This window comes from Neopelma chrysocephalum, unplaced genomic scaffold, assembly GCF_003984885.1.
Source record: "Neopelma chrysocephalum unplaced genomic scaffold, ASM398488v2 Primary Assembly neopelma1_70, whole genome shotgun sequence".
Lineage (NCBI taxonomy): Eukaryota > Metazoa > Chordata > Aves > Passeriformes > Pipridae > Neopelma > Neopelma chrysocephalum.
This window is the reverse complement of record NW_020897730.1, coordinates 3,332,484-3,354,475: the sequence shown is the minus strand read 5'-3', so window position 1 is coordinate 3,354,475 and position 21,992 is coordinate 3,332,484. Positions and strand designations below refer to the sequence as shown.

The following is a 21,992-nucleotide window of genomic DNA, read 5'->3' as shown; positions in this document are numbered from 1 at the left end:
ACAAACAATGCCATGTACGTCACAGAGGAGCCAAGACACACACTGGGAGCAGACTGCCGAGAAGACTGAAATAATGAGCTCATCCTTTGACCCCATTTTGATGACTCTTTGACCCAAAAAGTGGGTAGTGCTTGATAGGCGGGTAAGGCTGAAAATCAGGGCCTCTGAGGAGATTACAAATTGCATGCAGGAAACCTTAGAACCTCTGGTGTTCACGTCAGGCTCAGAAAACTATCCATGGTTTCGATATTTATTGAAATACACCTGACATCTGTTAGAAAGGAGGGATCCTTGCTGTCAGCTCTGCTATTCTGAGAGTACAGAATGCAGTACAGCAAGCATATGCAAAGTCTGACCTTTGTGTCAAAGTTAAATGACCCTGGTCTTGCTCCCTGCAGTTTTGGAGAGGTGGCGAAGCTTCTGGGTTTCACCATTGACCTTATCCTCACCTTTTGAGAAAAAATGTTGTGGACTAACTAGGAAGAGTACTAAATGATGAGATCTTCATTTTCCATAGTTACAGAAGCTTTACCAAACCACATCTAATGTTACTCTGTCAATAGCCAACTGCAAGCCCTTGTTAACTTTTGCAGAGTTACCATCAAGGCCCTTGACCTGATTCTGCCAGAGAGCTCCAGGCAGTTTTAGATATCTGTTCTCACAATATCATTTGTCAGACTGAGGTTTTGGCTTACAGAAGATCAGAAAGAAGAACAGTTATCAACCCATTGCCAAGTCATCATTTCAGTGAGAGAGCACAGCGAAAGAAAACTGTTACTACCTCTTTCAAATGTTACGTTATTTTAACTAATTTCACCCTCAGTGTTATTTGCCACTTATTAATGTTCATTTACAAACAGAAGGAAAAAACCTCCTACACGTTGATAAAAATGGGTTTTGAAATACTTTCGTTATAGTAAATAATTAAATAAATTGGAGAGAAGCCTGGATTATGTAAATCTGTACACTGTGAAAACTGCCAATAGATATATAGAGAGTCTCAGGAAAGACACAAGTTTCATTATTGCCCACAACTCAGGACCAGGTCCATACCAAGTGAACACATATGACCCTGATCCTGCAATTGCACATCTGGGGCCAAAACCATACAGAGAATTTTTCTGGATTTTTTTTCATGTATTTACAGATTTGCATTTAAACTTGCTGCCTACTTTAAGTCTCTTGTTTAGAGAGGTGTGATGGGTTACTAGTTTTTTAATATTTTAGAAGTCTTACGTTCATCTGCTTTGTTCCTTCTGAACTTCTGGCCTCTTTAAGATGTTTCAATTTGACACCTAAAAATTGAGATGCTAATGACTTCTGATGCTTTGATAGCAGTACAGTGTGTTGTATTGTTAAATGTATTTTGATTTATGTCTTTCTTAGTGCAGTTAATAATTTTGCCTACAGTTAGCTGGAGTGGCCTGCAGCTGCTCCCCTGAAATCTGTGGGAGTCTTTTAGCTCTGACGCCAGCATGAGCCAGGCTGTGCTCTAACCTAGAGACCATGCAGCTGGCTTTTAACATACTTAGCTGGGTATGAAATCATTGTATTAGTCAGAACAATGAGGAGGCAGAGGCAAAGCTAAAATTGAGGCTTTAAGGATCTGACTCATTCAGTTTCTGGCACAAGGAGGTGCAAATTGCACTTCCTGATTTTGCTGCGCACCTACCAAACCCCAATTACAGCACACCCCAAATGTGCTGTGCTCTGAAAAGACCCACTCACTGCGTCAGCACATACCCATGTAACCTGCATGTTGTTGCTCTCGTTGCTGATGTACCATTTGGAAGCTGATGTTTGAAGGGTGTTAGCTGGAAGATGGCTGTGTGTTGCTGCAATTCTCCATGCCAGTTTTGCAGTCTTTGCCACCCCGAGAGCCCAGCTTGTAGTGCTGGTACCCTGAGAGTCTTCAGTTGGACAATAACCTGACAGATGCAGAGCCTCCATCCTCTCTGCTGGCAATAAGCAGCATATTGCCTAGTGGGTTTTTTTCTCAGAGATAGCGATAAGATGGCTTCTCAGACATGTTCTATTTGTTCCATCAACCAGAATATGTTATTACCCCAAGTCCATACAATTATATACCAAAAAAGAAAAAAAAAAGCCCAAAGCTGGCAAACCCACTGTTGTCTTGCTGAAAGCATGTTGCAGCCCCTTTCAAGTCACAAGCCCTGTCTGGGAAGTATCAACAAAATGCAGTGAGTTGTAGTCATGTGGGTCAGATTCAGCAGGTCCTGTGCTTGGAGGCAGCCCCACAGTGCACTCAGCATGAAGAGCCAGCCAAAGGAAATTCTGCCTGCAGATCTGTGCTGGTTACAGCAAAGGAGAAGCTTTTGAGGGCAAGTCAGAGAAGATGGTAGGCACATTTTACCCAGTGCTCTCGTCATTCCTGATGCAGACATCCCTGCTTGCTGGTTTGCTACATGACATACCAGCCTGCAGCTGGTAGTGAAGCTGAACACAGCAAGGCATGCTGCAGCTAATTATTTAGGACTTTCATAAACATCTACTTTGGGGAAAAGACTATTGTCATTCTAAAGCTTGGGACCAAAATTTTGATGAAAATATGGAGGTTTTGTGGTTGTTACACACATTTTCCAAGCCACTTCTGTTTTTCTTCCACAGTTAAAATGCACTAAGTACATTTGAGATTCTCAAAAGATATGAAGAGAGACCCAGGAAGGATTTTTCATTAAAGGTTAGTTTTTCAGTTGAACTGTTATTTACATGTATTTATTTCTACAGCATTTAGGAGATGCTCTCTAGAACCTCCCTGGACAAATGGAAGGCCATAAGACTCCATAAAAACAGCAGTAATTCAATCTCAGCTGCAGAATTGAATAATAAGCAGTAAGAATGATGTAGAGCTCAATCACACCTTTCATATTGCTTAGCTATACTTACCTTACTGAGTACAGACCTTGTAAGAATCAGTTAATCTATTTCCCATGGGCTATTCTATTCCCTATTCCTTCTCATATTACTTTTAATATTCCATTATTAAGGAGGATTTATTTCTAAAATATTTTTAGACATTTCTTAGAAAATTTTGAAACAGCTTTGAAGTCTTGTCTTTGAGCTGTTTAAGTTGGCTGAAGGGACAGGTGAGGTGAACTACATGCAATTAAATACTTTATATAATTTGTGGCATAAGAAACATATCAAAAGCTCTTTTTTTTTCCTATTCTACCTGAGTGGAAGAAAGATTTTTGTAAGGTTTTCAGAGAGGAATGCTAGAAAACATATTGGAAACCCAAAGAATATCGTCAGAGTGATCAAATGTCCTCCCCAAATAACAAAAAAAAAAGACAATGATGATGTATGTTCCCTTTTCTGTGAATCAGAGCAGCTAAATTGCATACAATATGTCTTAGGCTATTAACAGGTATTTTCCTTAACACAACTAATTAATTAGGAGATTTGCATGATAAGTAAGAGGATCTGAGTTTTGTTACTTTGTTTCTCTAAAATTTTAGGCCACATTAAATCTATGATAGCTGTGAGGTTATTGTATTTATTAAAATATTTGTATCTCTTACTATTACTTTTTTGAGTCTGTGGTGGCATAAAAAATTGTAAATGCCTCAAGAAGGACTCACATTCTAAATAAGTAATGACATCCTAGACATTTTGGGTTTAAAGTGACTTTTCTATTTTAGCTTCTCTTTAATTTTTCTTGCTTCTTTTGCTTCTTCTTTTACAAGGAGCAGTATTTTAACAACACGGAGAAGGAAACAGATGCATGAACTACTCCAGTTTCAACAGAGCCAAAATACAAGGTAGGTTAACTTTTTTTGAATATACAGTCAAGTTATTATCCTTTAATTATCAGGTGTTGGTAGGCATGAGTGTACTGTTGAAATGGATATCTTTTTTTTAAATTCATGTTTTCCAACTAGAAGTCTGGTTATTCCCCACATAAAATTCCTATCAATAAAGGGATGAATTTAAGACTACAGTTTGTGTTACACTCAAAGAATGAAACTATACCCAGTAGCCTAAACATCAAAAGAATGGGAATACCACAGATTATTTATCTCAGTAGTAAGAAAAACTATTTCTGAGAAATATACTTATATACTTAAACTCTGCAAGGTATATTTGAAGATTACTCTTAATATTATTCAGGCAGTCTGATCTCTAAGATTTGAGTCATATATGTCTTTATTGCCTCAGTAAGTTCAAACTTATAAAATTTTCCTACTTCTGAATTATATTTAGTTCATCATTCTCATAATTTAAATTCACCATATTCTTATACTCTATTTGTATTGTGAACCTTCTTCAAATGATACTTTTTAAATTTGGGAATAGATCATTGGTACCAAACCAAAATACTTTTGAATGTGTCCTGTCTTCTAAACATTTTATCTATAGCTAACAACTTTCTTTCTCATGAGTCTGAATAAAACTGCAACACAAACTGGAAAGCATTCAGCATCAGTTCCCACGCTTCCATCTCAAGCCAGTCCTGTCCAATTGAAACCAGCAGTACCCTTTGGCTTCAGTGGAAGAGAGTCCATTATTTTAGCTAGAATTATACATAATTTTCTGGCATCATGTACTTTGGTCTCTGGTAGATTTTTGCATCTAGGCACAGTAAAGAAATCAGATGGTATCCTTCTAGGCAGCTAGGTTTCCTTTGTTGTGAGATATGAGAAGGCTCATAGTGGTCCCAGGCAAGAAGAAACAAAAAAACCCCCAGCTATCAGGAGTTTAGATCATAAATAACAGAACATTTGGGGTACATATATAATAGTTCTGGGAGGAAATATGTCATCAAGATTTAAGTAAATAAGGCACTTTTGCACTGTAGAGACATTGTTGTCTTTAAACAATGTAGTGGTTGTATTAGTCCTGTCTTGCCACAAGATGTTGTTCCTGCTGGTACTGTATCTCATACATGGCAGAACAGTCAACAGGCATATTGCAAATGTGCAATATGATTAGATGCAGTCAGCCTTGTGACATTACAGACAGTTTTGAAGTTCCTTATCTGAACATCAGTCTGACCTGTTGGCAAGTGATGCCTTCCTGGCATCTCACATTGTAATCCACATTTTTTCTTGTTTGAAGGCTCTCCTGTATCATTGTAACGAAGGATTACAATTAGAATCAGGCCAGAATCAGAGCTGCTCATATGGTGCTATTTGGGATGAACTTCAGTTTCCTAAATAGAGGCTTCAATGTCTTTTAAAAAACCCCACCCTGAGTTGCCCAAGACATCCATATGGGGCCTGTCGGATATGATGGGGCTGTCAGAATAAGGAGATGCTTATTTCTGGAGCACAAAGTTGTTGAAATGTGTGACACTCCATCGCTGCCTCTTTTTAGGTAGGTGAAATCCCCTGGGTACCGTGAGCAGACGGTGCAGAGTCACTACTGGCACAGCTGCCCCCACTGTGGAAAGGGAAGCTCCTTCTCATGTCCCACAGCAGCATTCCTGGCTGCAGGAAGAACCATCCCAGGCACCTGAGACACGGACACTTCACCGTACAGGCTAAGCAGCGAGAGCATACAGGGTCCTGAATGTCAGACTGGACTGCCTCTCTTGAGAGGGTGGAGTTTGCTTCTGCTGGGTGTGTATTCCTTTTGATTTGCATTGATTTTGATTCCTTTTGATTTGCACCAGACCACTTCAGACGCTAAATATATAAGTATTATAAATCTTTCTGTTTCCACAGTGACTAAACATCACTTTCAGATTATTAAATATTTCCAAATATGCTTAGTCAAAATGAGTATGGAGTCTTGAAAGTCAATGAATGTAGCAATTATAGAAGAAAGGATAAGACAAGGTAGAGTGGTAATCTGATTTTAATTTCCTTTAAATCTTTCCTAATTTATTTATCAGTGTAATGCCCATTGGTAGTGCCTGAAATAATACAACTAACATATATAATGGGTTTATTATTTTGCATAAGTCCCAAAATGAAAGAGTTTTACTTTTGTAGATAGTCTAATTAAAAAGTCCAAATGAAATCTGTGGTGCTTTTAAACTGAAGCTTTAACTTCATGTATAAACATTGCTGATGCACAAACAGGTTTCATTTCTTATCAAATTCAGTGTTAACATTCTTTAAGCTTTTGTAATATTGGAAAATCTGCAAGATGAAGATTTCTGTGTGTTGTGAGTAAAGACTTGTGCAAACAGGCCCCATGCCTGCAGACTAATGTAAATCAGCATACAGATCTAAACTGCAGAGAAGACCCTTTAACCACTGTTTTCTTTTGCCCATACATAGGAAATGACCAACTGACAGACGAATGACTAAGCAAAGCATTCCTTATTTATGCACATATGAAGTTGACTTTCTAGGGCCCCTGACAACCACAGGGGTCAGTGGTTTAATTCTACCATGTGTATTCTGAGTAATCTAACAAAAACAATAGCAGTTTTCTGCTTATTTAGTGCACACCTTCAATGAGTTCATCGTTCTACACAACAAATGGAAGGTTGAGTGCCTGCTGTATATATATACATTTATACATATATATATATATATGGATGAAGGAACTAAATGCACCATTTGCTAAACAGATTAGACCAGGAGGCTGATTTGTGACAATGCAGTGCCTTTTAAAAATAGCTCCAGCCATCATCCAGCCATCAACATCATCCAACTGAAGCTTTGTGACTGCACAGAGCTCCAGTAAAAACAGAAGCTGGGCTGTGTGGAGTAGTTTGAAGCTCTGGAGCTGTAACTGAAGTGATGCCTTAGTTTTAACAGGGTGACAGGAAGTGGTGAGTCAGCCCCCTGGGAGGGAAGCTGTAGTCACTGGCCACTGCCTTCCCTTTTGCTTAAATAAAAGAACAATGTCAATGTTTCTCTTCTTTGTGAAAAGCTAGTACATATGTCTCACCTGATACAATCATCAAAATAAACTTCCCATGTTCTGTGTTTTCCCCCAGGCTTTTTGCAGCGTGTGTCATTGTTTTAAATGCTTATCTCTTCTCCAAGTGCCCAAAGGCCATGTGTATCTATGGAGACTGTGTGTCACTTTCTTGAGCTCGCAGAGTCAGGAAAGAGATGCTGACTCTGCCCCATCCGTGTCTGTCTGTGTTCGGAAGTATTCTTGAAGAAGGTAACTGCAGGTGAATTATGTAAAGTCTTGCTATGCGGCTTTGTCAAGTCAGAAACTATATGCAGGGCCTGTGTTATGGCTTATTGTTCGCTAACAACCAAGCACAGGCTGGTCTTAGTTGCAATAGGAATGAGGCCGTCGTGCTCTTGATGCCGAAAAGTCAGAGAAGGAACTCTCTAGACTCGTTTTGAGTATAGAAAGCCAGAAAGCACACACGTTTATTGCAGCGCCAGGTGCTTTGGAAAAAATCCCAAAGGATACACCCCAAATCACATGGGTTTCATAAATTTATACAAATTTCTAACTACAGATTCAGAGATTACCTCATCTGTCCCACCCCATTCTCCCCCACAGTATGCCCCCCTCAAATCACTTGTGTTTCTCTTGACTCCTTGGTTCTGGTGTGGTTTCCTGCCTTCTGGACCTGGTTCAAGGCCTAAACCCAGTCTTGTCTTGGCTGTTTCGTCTTCTTTCTTGCTTTTATCAGTCCCTCCACAGGTGCAAGCATCCGCCTCTGTTTTATCGAAATTCTTGCCTATAATGAATCTTTACAAGAAATTATAAACTTGCCCTTGAGAACTTCCAACCTTACTAAAAAACATGAGTTCTGTAGCTAACACTCTCCTTTTAAAATGCTTAGTCTGCAATACATTAATTCTATGGCTAACAATTTCTAATAAAGTGCTTAATTTTACACCTGCACTCTCAGAAGCAGCCTGGAAACCTGCTTGTCAGTAGTGAGCCTACGGCTGACAGCTGAGTGACAGTAGCCATGAGCAAAGTGAAAGCTCCCATCAAAGTTATTGTGTGACTTCCAAAAACAGGACTTATGCTCTGAAACTACCCAACTGCTTTGGAAGTACTTAAACTGTGGTTTAACAGTTAACACCCAGAGAGGGTGTGGAGTCTCCCTCACTGGAGATATTCCAGAATGATCTGGACACAATCCTGTGCCGTGTGCTGTAGGATGGCCCTGCTTGGGCAGGGAGGTTGGACAAGATGACCCACTGTGATCCCTTCCAACCTGACCCATTCTGTGATTCTGTGGGTCAGTTTACAGAATTATCACAAATGGTGCTTTTTATTATAAGGTTGTTTTTAATTTCCATACTCTCTATATTCATTTTTCTGCTAAACGGCCATCAAAAGGAGACAGTTAAGGATATGCTTTAGAGGTTCTGGTATGAGATTATTTCAACCATGAAAAACAATATCACATGTAAAGGTTACACTAAAATCAGCTGTGTGCAGACAAAGCTATCTTATCGTGAATAGCTGCTAACTGTGCTTGTGGTTGTTGGGAGAAATAGCACCAAGCTCACTGTACAGATTGTGATACTTCTGGGGTTTGGGTTGGTTTTTTTACAGGACCTGAGAGCTGCCTTTAAAGATCACGAACATGTTTATTAATTCATTAGAAGGAAAATGCTCAGTATCACTGCATATAGAAAATGTAGTAAAAACCATTCTTTTACACAGATTATTTCATTGTTATTACTTCACATAGGTTGCTAATAGCAAAGACAGTTTAAGAATGCTTTCAAATGAAGAAAGAAGTTCAGTATTTTCTCCTGTGCCATCACCCCCTCTGTTTTCTCTTCTGTGACCCTGGTGCTGTCTATTATACAGTACAAGTACACAATGTGAGAACTCCACAATTTGTAATCTGGATAATCTTTGGAGTACAAGGAGCAAGTGGCAGAAGAACTTTAACTTTGATGGCACTTCACCAGTATCTTGCTGTATATGCTGGTCATTGCAGTATTTACCACCAGTGCATCCAGTGAAACACCAAGTCATCATTTGTGCTCAGATTATAACTAAGCTCAAAGCTATTTGCCTATTACTATTAGAAGGCATAAAAGAAAGACCTCAAGATATATTCAAAACAGAACCTCGTGGCCAACCTTGCCTGGAGCTACTTTTGTCAGAACAACTGGAATTGTTTTAATTGTAGTTCTTATAATCATCACTGTAATTAGCTACTGCCTCCTCTGCAGAGAAGAAAAACATGATGGCCATTTAAATAAGTCAAATAAAAAGGTCAGAAAAACTATTATTATTCATGGACTGCAACTGAATTTGCATCTTCTGCTACTTCTGATAACAGCTGTTGGAAGACACCCTGAAAACACTATTTTACAGCTTTTCTTATTTTATTATTTGCACTATATTTTAAACCTGCGGTTTATGGTCAGAGAAACAAAGAGCTGCAAACCAAGTTATTCAACAGGCACTTACTTACCACATGGCAACTCTATTGACACAGCAGCTATTTACTTTATTGAGTGACTGATCCTGTATGTAAAACTCTAACTCTTCCATCTTCTAAAAATTATGATCGTCAGCACTGTAAAATAAAGGAGAAAGACTTGGATATCCTGCACAAAGTGTTTTTATGGCACTGGCTGGAACTTAATGGAAGTTGTACTGGTTGACTCCTTTAACAATTTTCATATCCTTATTATTATGACACTACTACTAAGAAGCTTACTATGAAACAAGATCTAGCAGAAGGCGGAGTATGAGCTGCCATCTGGGAATGCTGCAGGTTTGCCAAAGGAGATCTAAACCAGGATTTATTTTGAAAGAAATGAAAACCTACTTTCACTGGGCTGTAGTAAAAATGATGATTATAGAGAATATGATGGAATCCATCTGAAGGTAACCATTGTTAGATAGGAAAATAACAGCAGTAGAGTAAGTTCCAATTACAGCCTTTCCAAATGCAAAATCAACTTGCAGAACCAAGTTTCGGAACTGTTTTTAATATCTGAAAATATGCACACTATTTTGTCTTTACTCATTACATTTAGAACAATTAAGTTTTATTAAGATTTTAGCGAGCTACCATTTATTTTGTGATTTTTTTCCCTTTTACTGTTGAATTCTGAAATACATCAAAAAGTAGGAACACAAAATGTTTTTGTTTATTTATTTAAAGCAGTGAGTTCTTGACCTAACTATGCTGATACATTGTTCTTTTAGGACCTCTAAAAGTGTACTTGAGAGAAGGACATGAATATCTTTTTACCTCTTGCTTCCCCACATTCACTGTATGCCCTGGAAAGTCTAGAGGATGCCTTCTGGAGTAAAGTAAGCTAATTAAATCTTTGAGGTTTTATATTTAGAGAAGCTACCTAGACATAGAAATCTGAAAAACTAATTTTTTGTTGAAAATTTTTCCAGCATTGTCAACCCCAAGAGACTCATTCATAAAATGAATGAACTGTCAGTTTTTAAATTATTATAAAACTAAAGGGAAGTGAATCTGGTGTTCACTTGCCTTTTAACCTTTCAGGGTAAAGCATATCCTGATGCTTTGATATATATTTCTGAAGCTAAAAATCATTTTCAAATAAATGCTAATACACTTACTAGTAATAGGATCCCAAATCCTGTCCCGTGATACTATGATGAGGGGAAAAAAGTTGCACTGTACTTCAGGATAAAATTTCAGTAACTGCTGCATTACTGTATCATTCCCTACATATTGACATGCTTAACTTGTGACATTTAAATCTGAAAGGAGTGGCCTTGTGTATGCGGTCTTACTTTTGCAGATTCAAAAAGCAGATGAAAAAGGAGGAGAAGAAGACTGCTTGTTTAGCAGATGAGCTAATGAGATCCTCCACTGTAACCTAAAGTACAAAAAAAATGAGGAAGTATGAGCCCAACCACTTGCCAGTCTCTTCCGTGATCAGGCAGCAGATTAGCTGTTTTCAGCTTGGCCTTTATTTTAGCTTAATACTGTCATAAGCACAGCACAGTTTGCCCAGGGACTGAAAACTAAAGCCAGCTGATAACGAGTTCCACTTTGCCAGTTGGAATGAGCACTGAATGAGAGGGGGAAAAACGTTTCCTTCCTTGCAGTATAGCATAAGGAGAGAATGGTATCCGGGTAATGACTTGGCAAAAAGAAATGGCCTGAGGTTTGTGTGCAAGCTGAGCCGGACTGGGAGGCTGGTGCTGCCTGTGCCTGGAGCGGCCACCACGGGGTTGTGGGCTGGGCTGGGCTGGGCTGGACTGCTCGGCTGGGCCTTTGAGCCCGCGCCGGGACCGCGCTTGTTTAAACCGAGAGTGCAGTGAAGGAAACGTCACAGGATGTCAAAAACAACACAGGAACTCTGAAGAGTACATTCACACTAACTGAACAGGCCTTCTAGAGAGGTACACATTTCAACATCACTGAGTGCTATGTAAAAATATGAGAACAAACTATATAATACCATAGGATCCATATTAGCAGTGGAAGCTAAATATTAATTCAGACAAATAATAGAAAATAAAACAACAAATATGTGGCTTTTAATTACTAATTTTTTTTCCACTATAAATAAATTGAAATCCTACTGCTTTTCATATTTCACGCTGCTATGCACAGTGTTGAAGCAGGGGTGGAGAGAGAAGATGAGAAGAGTCCTGCTACAGGGAGGTGGGGAAAGTCCGAGCTGACAGATGGAAAAAAGTGCTGTCGTGTGAAGGCTGGAGTAACACAGCATGAATTGGTCTGAGTATCACTTAACTGCACTGCAAATACAGGCCCAGATTTAGAATAACTGCAAACTGAAACCTGAACACTGGCAGAAACTGTTGTCTCTACAGAATTTTGGTAACACAAGTGAGTGATCGGGGGGGTCTCTCTTCTGAGTGTCTTGCTCACGAGCACTTATTGCCCTGGCAAAGAGTCTTAGGTCCTGTATACCAGGAAGCAGTTCTGAGTTTTCTCTTTCTATGGCTTCTTTGGGGTTACAGCCCTGGGAGTAGATCATTAATGCAGATTTATGGTGGCTGTTATAACCATACTAATGTCGGTATCTTTTAAAGGCAGAGTTTGCAGTTAAATTCCAGTTGATAAACGTTTAGATAATACCAGATTTTATGCAGTTTAATCATAGTAAGGTGATTAGAGATCACAAGCTAAGGTAACCACAGACCTTTTCAAACAAATATACTCAGCATGTTATATTTAACAAGATGCTAAACATTCCAGAATCATCAAATCCTTTTTTCAAAGTAAGAGGTAATGCCACTGGAATCCTTGTCAAGTAGGCAAGAACTCATGAGGGCTGTTAATAATTTCTGACTTTTTTCCCCTTATCCCTTATGAGAGTTCTAAAATTGCTACTTTTGCTTTATTGTGGTTTTGTGCTTTAAATGCATAATGCACAGTATGCTGTTTTGTCCCTGCTCTTCCTGTGCACTTGTCCAGTTGCATTGATCCATTTTATAGCGGCAGAGAACCTCACACAGCAGCAGCAGCAGCAGCCAACCTGCTCACCCACAGTGAGTAACCACAGCCTAGAGATGGCTGAGAACCACATGCTGTGTAGAAGAAAGACACGTAGAAACCAATTGTCCTTGTGGTGATCCTTTTCCCTTCACTGACTTATGATTGTTACTGCTGGCTATGGTATTCATATATTCTCCACTGTTAATGCAGAGGATATCTTCTGTGATTTACACAGAGGATTTCAGAGTGGTGACAGCTGTTGATGGTTATCATTTCAGAGGATGTAGACAGACACACCTTGGAGGGTATCTTCAAGCTTGCCTTCTGTGGCAGTGCATCCTCCCCCCCTCCTTGGGCCACACTGTGATCTCAGAAATGCTTGTTAGGCCTCGGCCTTGATGAACAGCACCTGGACTTGACCTTTCCAGAAACACTGCTTCCAGGAACTTATGTTGGCTAACAAGCTCCTGGTTTTTAATGAACAGCCTTGGAAACTTAACTTGTCTTGCTAAAATAACAACTTGAGTGGAACAACATTTTTGTTATTAAACTTTCAAAGAAAATTGCTGGCCCTAATTGCAGCCAGGATGGAAAATTACTATGACTAAAGCCAACTCTCCTGAGATCCCATAAACGATAGTCCTAAGTGAGACACTTTGAGCTCTCCTGGACCACAGTGGACTGTGATGTATCTGACATCCCACTAGTATTTTTCTGTCCTCTTTTCTGAGTGGGACAATCTCTCAGAGCCAGTGAACTCTCAAGTTTGCTATACTATATTGCCAACATACCAACAGACCACTCATTCATGACACCTTCACTACAAATGTTCTACCATCCTGCAAAGCTTTTCAACACTAGTTCCAGGAAGGTCTCTTAGGCAGTGTGGTTCTGCCCATGTGTAAAGATGGGTTGGGAGATTTTACACATTTGGATTGGAAACAGTGATTTGGTCTAAACAGAGGCTACACAGCAGTTTAACAGAGCAGCAGGTAAGTTCTCTTCCACAGGAGCAGACATCTGCCGGCAATAACTGCAATCATGGAATTAGTTTTTCAAATTTTAGATTTCTCAGAAGAAAGCATGCTTTTACATGTATTTTTAACTTTTGGTGTTTCCACTTGGAAGTAAAGCTGGCATCATGTATATCATGAGTATTCTCTCTCAGCGTCTTCAAACCAAAAGGCAATAGGTGTTGGTGATACATCCTGTTCTCTGTATTTGCAAGCACAGTGAGTACTCAGGTCTCTGACAGTGGAGCAGGGTGATTTTTGCTTCATTTTTTAAAAAATCCTGGAAATTGAGTTCTGCCCTTCCTGGTATACGTTCAGCCTGGCTTCCTGGGCCTAGAGCCTAGGACCATACTGACTTAATGGAATTTGCAGTGATGTAACAGTTTGAAATTCAGCTTGAGAAAAAATTAAACAGATTTTCAGCTGAGTAAAAAGAAGCTATGCTTACTTTATTACTTTCCAAAACAGATTCCCTCGCAGCTTTAGATGTTTGCAACAAAACTGGCTAGCACATTGCTGGCAAAAGATTTTGTGATCATGTTTTGCTTGGATTGTTCTGCTTTGTCAGTGTGGTTCAGAACACAAAGGCTATTGTTTAAAAAACCCATGAATGTTAATTTGCATTCCATTGCTAGGTTTATTACATGGAGGGTGGAAAGAAAAAACAAGCTCTGATTTAAAAAAAAAATACATTGTTTTCTTTTCCCTTTCTTCTTCCTTGGGAATGGTTCTCCTTTATTTTAATGTTTCTTCTCCAGACTATGCTCTTAGAGACAGTGAGTGTTCTCTAGCACTTTCAGACAAATACAAGTACACCCACAGCTGTGTCTGTAGAATAGAATACTTCAGTTGGGAGGGACCCACAACAACCATCTAGTCCAGCTGCATGTAAATCATCTAGTAGAGCTATATAAACTAAAAAATTAAATTAACTTACAGAATCAATTCTATAATGATGTTTGTGAGCAGTGACACTTGCAATAACACACCTGCTCTTAAATTAGGAGGTAATTGCAGTGTGAAATTCCAGAAGACTCTGAGTATAGTTTCACAAGTGGCATAGACCCCATTTGGACCACACTGCCACATCTGCCACCATCTATTGATTCTCAGCCCTGAGCCACATGTTCCATCTGCCTCCACAGTCCCAGTTCTAGTGTTCATACAGCAGTGTAGGGAGATGAATAAGCTCACTAAGACAACCAGAAATAACCTTACCAAAGGACAGTTAGCTTTTGCACTTTGCTGATCTGATTCCTCATGCAGCCTCACAAGCGCTAAGGCTTAAGGAGGGTGGAAGGAACAGGACACAAGGAAGAGGAAAGAGTAGGACTGTCAAGGCCCTGATGGCACTAATAAGCTTTTATTTGCCTCCCCCACACCCTGCCCATGGGCCCAGAGGCTCTATTTAAGTTCAGCTGTACCTATTTCTACCATGGCCACACCTGTGCCTGTCTGTAGGTTGTGCCTGTTCATCTGGGTCATTGTGGACTGTTCTGGCCTCAGACCTGTGGACTGACTTCGCAGCCTGATCTTTTCTCTCTCCTGTCACTATGGTGCTGGCTGGTGGTCACAAGGCTGGACCACTTCCTGCTTGACCTCAGCCCTGCTCTGGCATCACAGACCCACCTGTGTCTGACCCTGACCTGCAGACTGACTGCTCAGCCTGACCTTGGACCTGCCTTGTTGCCATGAGATTGCTTGATGACCTGGTTTGGCCCTGGCTACTGTCCCTAGCCTGCCCTGCTCCCTTATTTTAGGACAGTAGGATGATGTCTGGTGAGCCAACTTCTCTGCTTGCTGTGATATATCTCCCTGTCCCTGGGGAGCAGCCAGCCCTGACAAGGACCCGGCACTGGGAGCAGTGTGGTCTCTGACTGGCTCCTACCAGTTTAAACTAATTATAAGACTGTGTTAAGAGGTAGCAGGAACAACGAAGGTGGTGTTAGTTCTTCCAGGAGCTCCCTCCCAAAAGAGGGAGTCACACCACCTCCCCAGCCACAGGTATATGTTCCAACCCTTCTTCCTTGTGCCAGCACAAGTGTTTGTGCAGCAAGACAGTGAACCAGGACTAAGAAAAGTAATGCAGTTAATTCATGAAAGAATGGATTGACCCCTTTACCTGAGGAAGGAACAAGCAACTTGTGTTGAGAAGAGTGGCTGACGCAGCTTCAGTCTCAAGTGTTTGTGGAAGTCTGGAAGATCACCAAGGTTAGGGGTCTATCTGGGATCTTGGGAATTCTTGTGACTGGCCTAGGCTGAAGTGAGCGATGATGATGTGTCTTCCTTTCTGTCACTGCCCAGACTAGCTCAGGCAGGAAGGTGTTGCTGCACCTACATCCTGCAACTGGCAATGCAGATGGAGCTGTGCTTATTTAGGCCTTTATTAAACAAAGCAGCAAAAACATTTATCTAGACCCAAAGGTGCTGGTCACAGTGTTTACTTACAGTTCATAGTGAACAAGGAGACGGTCAAAACCAAAGTATTCTATGCCTGGCTCTGCCCACTCAGTTGTTTAATGATGAGCCCATTTAGTACTGATTAGGTTTTTTGGGGTTTTCTACTGCCCAGCATTTTGATTGTTCTTTCCAAATGTCCTCTTCTGTCAAAAACAACATGGAAGTAATATCATGACTGCTATATCTGAACCAGCAGTGTTCAGAAGATGTTAACTGAGGAAATTCTTAAGGCATTAAGTGAAATCTCCAAGAGAAAGCTCTCACTTTTGACCATACTGCTAACAGGGAAAATGGTGGTTAGCTGGAAATGGAGAATAAGCTTGCACTGCAGTTAATTAGTCTGGATTTGCTTATGTCTGTAGTGTCCAGCTCCTATGTTATGCTAATTTAACTTTTATTTAATGAGGAAGAAGGGAAAGTTTTCATAGAAACTGATAAAGCCAGAACTGCCCAGCAAATAAAAGGCATCTTCAACATCAGCAGGTAAGAAACCTTTAAGAAGATTAATAAAGGAGAAAATGGTAATAATCAAGAATTTATTCAGCATGTTGTAGAGGAAAAATACATTTTACTAATTACTTGTTACTTATTGTTGGATATTTATAAGAGAACATTTGCTTTCTTCTGCCATTAATAATGGGATTTAATTAAAAGTATTTGTTTTGGGACTAACAAGATACATTTGCATAAAGATTGTGGTATTCTAGAAACTTACAAAGTTTCAAAATTTATCAAATATCATGGACGTATTAGGAATGATTGAAAAAGCAGTCTAAAGGGTAGTAAAACCAAGCAGGCACATGCAACAAACTGCCAGTGTAAGTAAGGAGCAAGTGATGAATGGTACAAAGGGTGGAAGAAAGGCTAAGGATTATTTTTGTCTGGAATAGAGTCCCTGATGTTTGGTAAAGATGCACCTGTTGTACCTCTTGTTGTGAGCTATATTAAATCAGACTAAGCTTAATGAGTGCCAGATTAAGTGTTTTCCAGGATATTCAATAAGGAAAGGGGTCCAAACCAGCTTTTAAATGTTTGTTGTTTGGTGCTTTTTTTTAAGAGCTGAAAATATTGAAGGAGATTGGAATGGTACTTGGAGAGACAATTTATTATTTTAACTGTTTTGTCCTCTTTTCTATATCCAGTTTGATGTTTTAAAGAAAAGCGGATGCAGTCATGTTGTCCTCTTTTTGGAAGTTATAACTGATGTGAGTAACACAGATGAGTGATTCAGGCCTCATGCCATTATTTAAAATATCCTCCCACTTTTAAGTATGTATCTGGGTAAACCAACATAACCGGGAAGGAATTCTTGGTGCTTATGAATGATCTTGCAAAGGTCCAGAGAGAATTTCAAAATAAAAGAACAAATGAAAGAAATTTACCTGCTGTAAGCCCACAGCAACACTATTTCCTTGCTGGTGAGCACTTCCTCAGAGCAATTATGTCATGGTTTTGGAAGCTTTTTATAATGTTTGTATCTGACATCTCACTTGCATTTGTCTGTCAACAATTCTTGGTTGGGATAACCCACTTGAGCACGTGGTTATGGGTTCCTGAGTGAATCATTTAACCTCTCTGCCTTTTTCTCTTTCCATCCATAAAATTAGCATAATAATGCTAATTCATTACAGGCTATAGTTAGGCTCAATTAATGTTTGTAATGATCTCTGAGACTGTTGGATAAAACATGCTGTAAAAGTGTATTATTATTGTTAATAGAGCCTTTTGTACTACTGCACTCTAACAAAGCACTACCATTGCTCACCAGCTCCCAAATTTCATTGAAATCCCAAGGAGTTAATGGGATACAACTTTCTGTTAGTGTGTGCATTTATCTGCCTGATTCATTCAAACCATCAGAACAGTTTCAGTTTTGAAACATGGAAGAGCTGTGGAATTTGTGCAAAGAGAAATTATGTAATTTTGTAAGTGATCTAGGACTGAAAGCTTTTTAAACAGGACCTCACTTACACTGACCTCAGTTCCAGCTGAACTAGTTCAGACTGCAGAGAGCTGTGATTTGTGCAACTTTCCTAAAATGAGGTGCCTGTGTGGTCAGGAAGATAAACAGTCACAACTGTGTAAGGGAGTGGCAGTAGACAAATCTCAATCCTCCTACTGAGGAAAAGATCAGTAATCTGGGGTTCAGAGTTAGTGCTCTGGGGTTTTGGTTACACATACCACGTTAACAGTGGGAAGACTCACTTAGAACTCCTCTCCCATTTGTCAGGAGTAGATGAAAAAATGAAGGAACAAGCTTCACCTCTGACTGGTTGGGAGAAATGGTTTGAGCAGATCTACAGCCCTCAAAGAACAGCCCACATTTAGCAGCATAATGAACAGCTGAGCTTGAGCATGTAAGTCTGAAATGGATTTTTGGTTGCATTGGTTCTACATTTGTTAGACTGTTTGGAGCTGTGAGACAGTCATCTGTACACATGGGTTTTAGGAAGTGAGATTTCTCTGTCCTGTTATGTGACATTTTATTTTATCAAATGCTAAACAGTTTTCTTGGGACTTTCAAAACATTTTCTCTTCTGCTGACATACTCCAGCTTCCTACCCCTGCTTGTTCCAGTACTTGCACCATTCAAAAATGATTTCTTACTATTTTTGATAATGAGAAATGTGTGTTATTCTCATCCTGTCTGTACTTCAGAATAGCTGGACAGTCCCTACTAAAGCTTTACAGGGAAAAAAAAAGCAATAATTGAGAGAGAGATCATGTTCACAGACCTGATTCTTCTAAAAGTCATATGTTTCAGAATTAACTTTAATCATGTGTTTATAAAAGGAAAATTTTTGCTGATTTGAAAATGTAAAATGGCTGAATAGATTTTATGTTGACAACTTCAAGAAACTACTTTTTTTCCAACCTACTTTTTTCCAACCTAATTCTTATTGCTCTTCTTGTCTACTGCCTAGTACTGCTGAGAATGATTCAGCTTAAATGTCTGTAATCTCTCTACAGGATTTTATGTGACTGAGTGAAGCCTCTTTCCATATCACATCTTTGAGTCTCTTACTCTCTAAAAGAAAAGTTTGCCCCATAAAACTGGAAGAGAAGAAATAGGTGATGTGAACATGGATGTGCTGATCAACACAAGGGAAGCACAGGAAAAGTGCAGGTATGGGCATCAAGCAAGTTGTGCCATTTAGTGGAGAGAAAAATAGAATTGATAAGAACAAAGTAAAATTGATAAAAATACAATACCTAAATTCACTAATCATGTGAATTAGCCTGGAGTGATAAGAGACAGAAATTTGAAACCTTTGTCATAGTGCCTGGCAGCAGTTTAGAAAGCAAATAAGGCCTAAGGAAGTAGAATTAGATGGAGAGAACCACACTTATCAGTAATTAAAACACTATTCTGAGAAAAAGCAAGGCAAAGCCACTTATTATTGCTAACTACCTTGAGTGTCATGTTACACAGAAAATACAAAAATACAACCTGTAAAGGTGGCAAAAATATCTATAATCACTTCCTTCAGATTCTATGGATAGTGTTACAGTTTTTAAAGAAATTCTCTTTGCCATTTGTTTACAGTAAATCCCAGGTGTTCTAATCCTTCAAGATTTTATAGTATAGAGTACTAGACTATAAGTGGCTGTTAGAAGCATTTCACAAAAAAAACATACAGTACCTCAATATATCTTAGTACATGGCTTGTCTGTGATCTTGCTGTTTAGGCATGCCCATAATGCATGTTCATAACACATGGATAGAAGGGAGTATCTCAGAATACATTTCAGAATATTCAGATACTTGCTATTTTTGTAGAGTCTCTGTATTTGCCTTTTATAAAAGGAATTGATTTAAATGCTGCTCTGCTTTTCATTCAACCCCATCTAACAGCAACAGCATCTTAGACCACTTACAGATTATTTTTGGTGGCATGTTTATGGGAGTGTGACAATTAAAAATGAAGGTGTGTAAATCATTACAGGAATAACTAAGAGCAATTGTTTTCTGTCCCGGCAAATAATGGAAGACTTTGTTCAGCCATACAGAGACACAGAAGGAATTGTGGGGAAGTCTGGGAAAACTGTCAGCACTCAACTGAGTCAGTCTGTATCCTTGGGGCAACTTAAGCTCCCTGTGCACACAAATGGGAGTCCAGGGCATGTTGGCTGGGTCAGGTACAAATGTGCTTTACTTTGGCTCTAGAAAGGCAAACTGTGGAGGTTCTATCATGAGTCCTTTTTTCCTTTCCATTCCCTTACTTTCTACAGCCCAAAGTGGAGCTTTAGTATTGAAGAAGGTAGCTTCTAAATCATGTAGGATGTAGCAGTAGGATTTTGGACAGAAGGCATTTGCCCAGCAAGTTAATGACTAGGCTGAATGCCTGGATTATATGGATGCCTTCCTGAATGCAAGTGTTAGGTCAGAGAATTTTAGTTCATAATAAAGGGTGTGGGGTTTTAATTTTCCAAAATAACTCTTAATTTCAAACTGAGTATTCACCAGCAATGTGTTTTTTGCAATGGCAATAGTGGAATGAAGAGACAAATATAATTGATTACAGCTAAATTCAGAGGCTGAAAGAGTCATTCCAAGAGCAGGTTTGTTGAAAGGCTGTAGCTGGTTCTGGTATGCCTTTTAGAAACACCCACCCTGGATTCCCAGCTGTGCTTCATGACCCCTCGTCATTGCTTTGCAAGGATTGTATCACCAAGTAGTTCACTACAGTTTCTTGAGGGCCGGGGTTGATTCTATCCTTTGACTTCCATATGCTGCTCATTTACTTGACAAACTATTTCAGAAACAAACAAAACCAAAACCGTAAGTACTAAGGTGTCAACGAACCCAAGTGTATGTATGTTTGCTCATTCGTTTATTAAGCATGTTCATTACTATTAAGCACATCTCTCACATCCAGCATGTCTCCTATAGCTAGAGGGACGGTTTATTCCCTTGGTCCAGCTTGGACGTGTGTTGAATAAAGACAGAAGTGAACTGGTCTGTATAAAACTGTATTTGTCACTTCTTTTCTCAAAGTCTCCTAATCTTCATCCAGATATTTACTGCTGCAAGGTTGGTGCTTGGCAGAGTTCCCAGCCTACCCGACTGCCCTTTGTATTTCCTTCTTAGGAAGACAAGGTGTGGCAATACTTTTGAGACAAAAATCAGTACAGGTTTAGGGACTTTATGTGTCTTTCTTTCCACACCCTACCTCCTTTTGCCAAATGATTGATGTAGAGGACTAGGACTTTTCCTCTAAAAAACCATGTACCACAAGGAGGATGATGCAATATAAAGTGATGCTGGAAGTCTTCACTCCTCACCAATTTTGATAAGCTATAGTATGTGAGGAGAGATAAGTGATGATAAATAAAGGAAGAGGAAGCATGTTTACAAGTAGGATGCTTGAAAGTGGGAAAGGCTGCAGCACAAATGGCCTGTGAGATCCAGTGAGGATGCTTGAAATAGCCTGACTTTAGGCTGATTGAATAAAGAACTGACACAAGCTCATAGCGTGGACAGAGACACTCCTGGCCCAGCAGAGGCAGGGAATTTTGAAGTCAGGACTCAAGCGAGCCAATGCCTTGGGACTGTAACAGTTTTGGCACAAATCATGTTAGAGCTTAAATCTGAGTTGCTGAGTGAGAAATTACATAAAATATGAATATATCTCTACCTTGAAAAATTGGGCCTACTTTGTGCAACTTACAAATGCAACTTTTTGAATTTGTTTATTTACCATGGCATGTATTGTGAAGTTGTAGAAGGATGTAGAATCTGCTTTCTGAACTGAAATGATGTTGAGTCTGAAGCAAAATCATTGCAAATTTAAGCCTGCAAAATTATTATTAAGCACTGAAAATTGCCCATTAAAGCAAGAAGTATGCATAAAGATTTCGACAGACTCACTCCCCTGTTCAATGTGAGATGTTTATTCCTCTGCTGTGTTCACTGCCGGCAGGCTTTTAATGTTTCCTAAATCACACAACCCAAAACACCTTGCTGTGTCTGTCCCAGAGCAGTACTCCTCTGGGTGGCTAAGAATGCTGACCTCAGGAATGCAGGAGCAGACATATTTGTTGCGAGACTCCGCAGAAATCAGTCTGCTGCTGAAAATTACTCTCTTTATACAAAACTATCACTGGCTTCTGAAATAATAATATCGTGCTTTAACAAACTGATAATACAGCCCAAATCTTTCCTTCTTGAAATCTATAGGAGCTTTCACCGTGGT

At 39.5% G+C, this 21,992-nt stretch overlaps 1 long non-coding RNA gene across 1 annotated transcript; it reads left to right on the top strand.

Moving 5' to 3' along the window:
- Positions 1 to 2,164: 2,164 nt before the first annotated feature.
- LOC113969068 lies at positions 2,165 to 19,267 on the top strand. The gene is made up of 5 exons (XR_003534733.1): positions 2,165 to 2,701; positions 3,708 to 3,782; positions 16,938 to 17,000; positions 18,026 to 18,152; positions 18,766 to 19,267. It is a non-coding gene; the product is annotated as an uncharacterized LOC113969068 (long non-coding RNA).
- Positions 19,268 to 21,992: the final 2,725 nt, after the last annotated feature.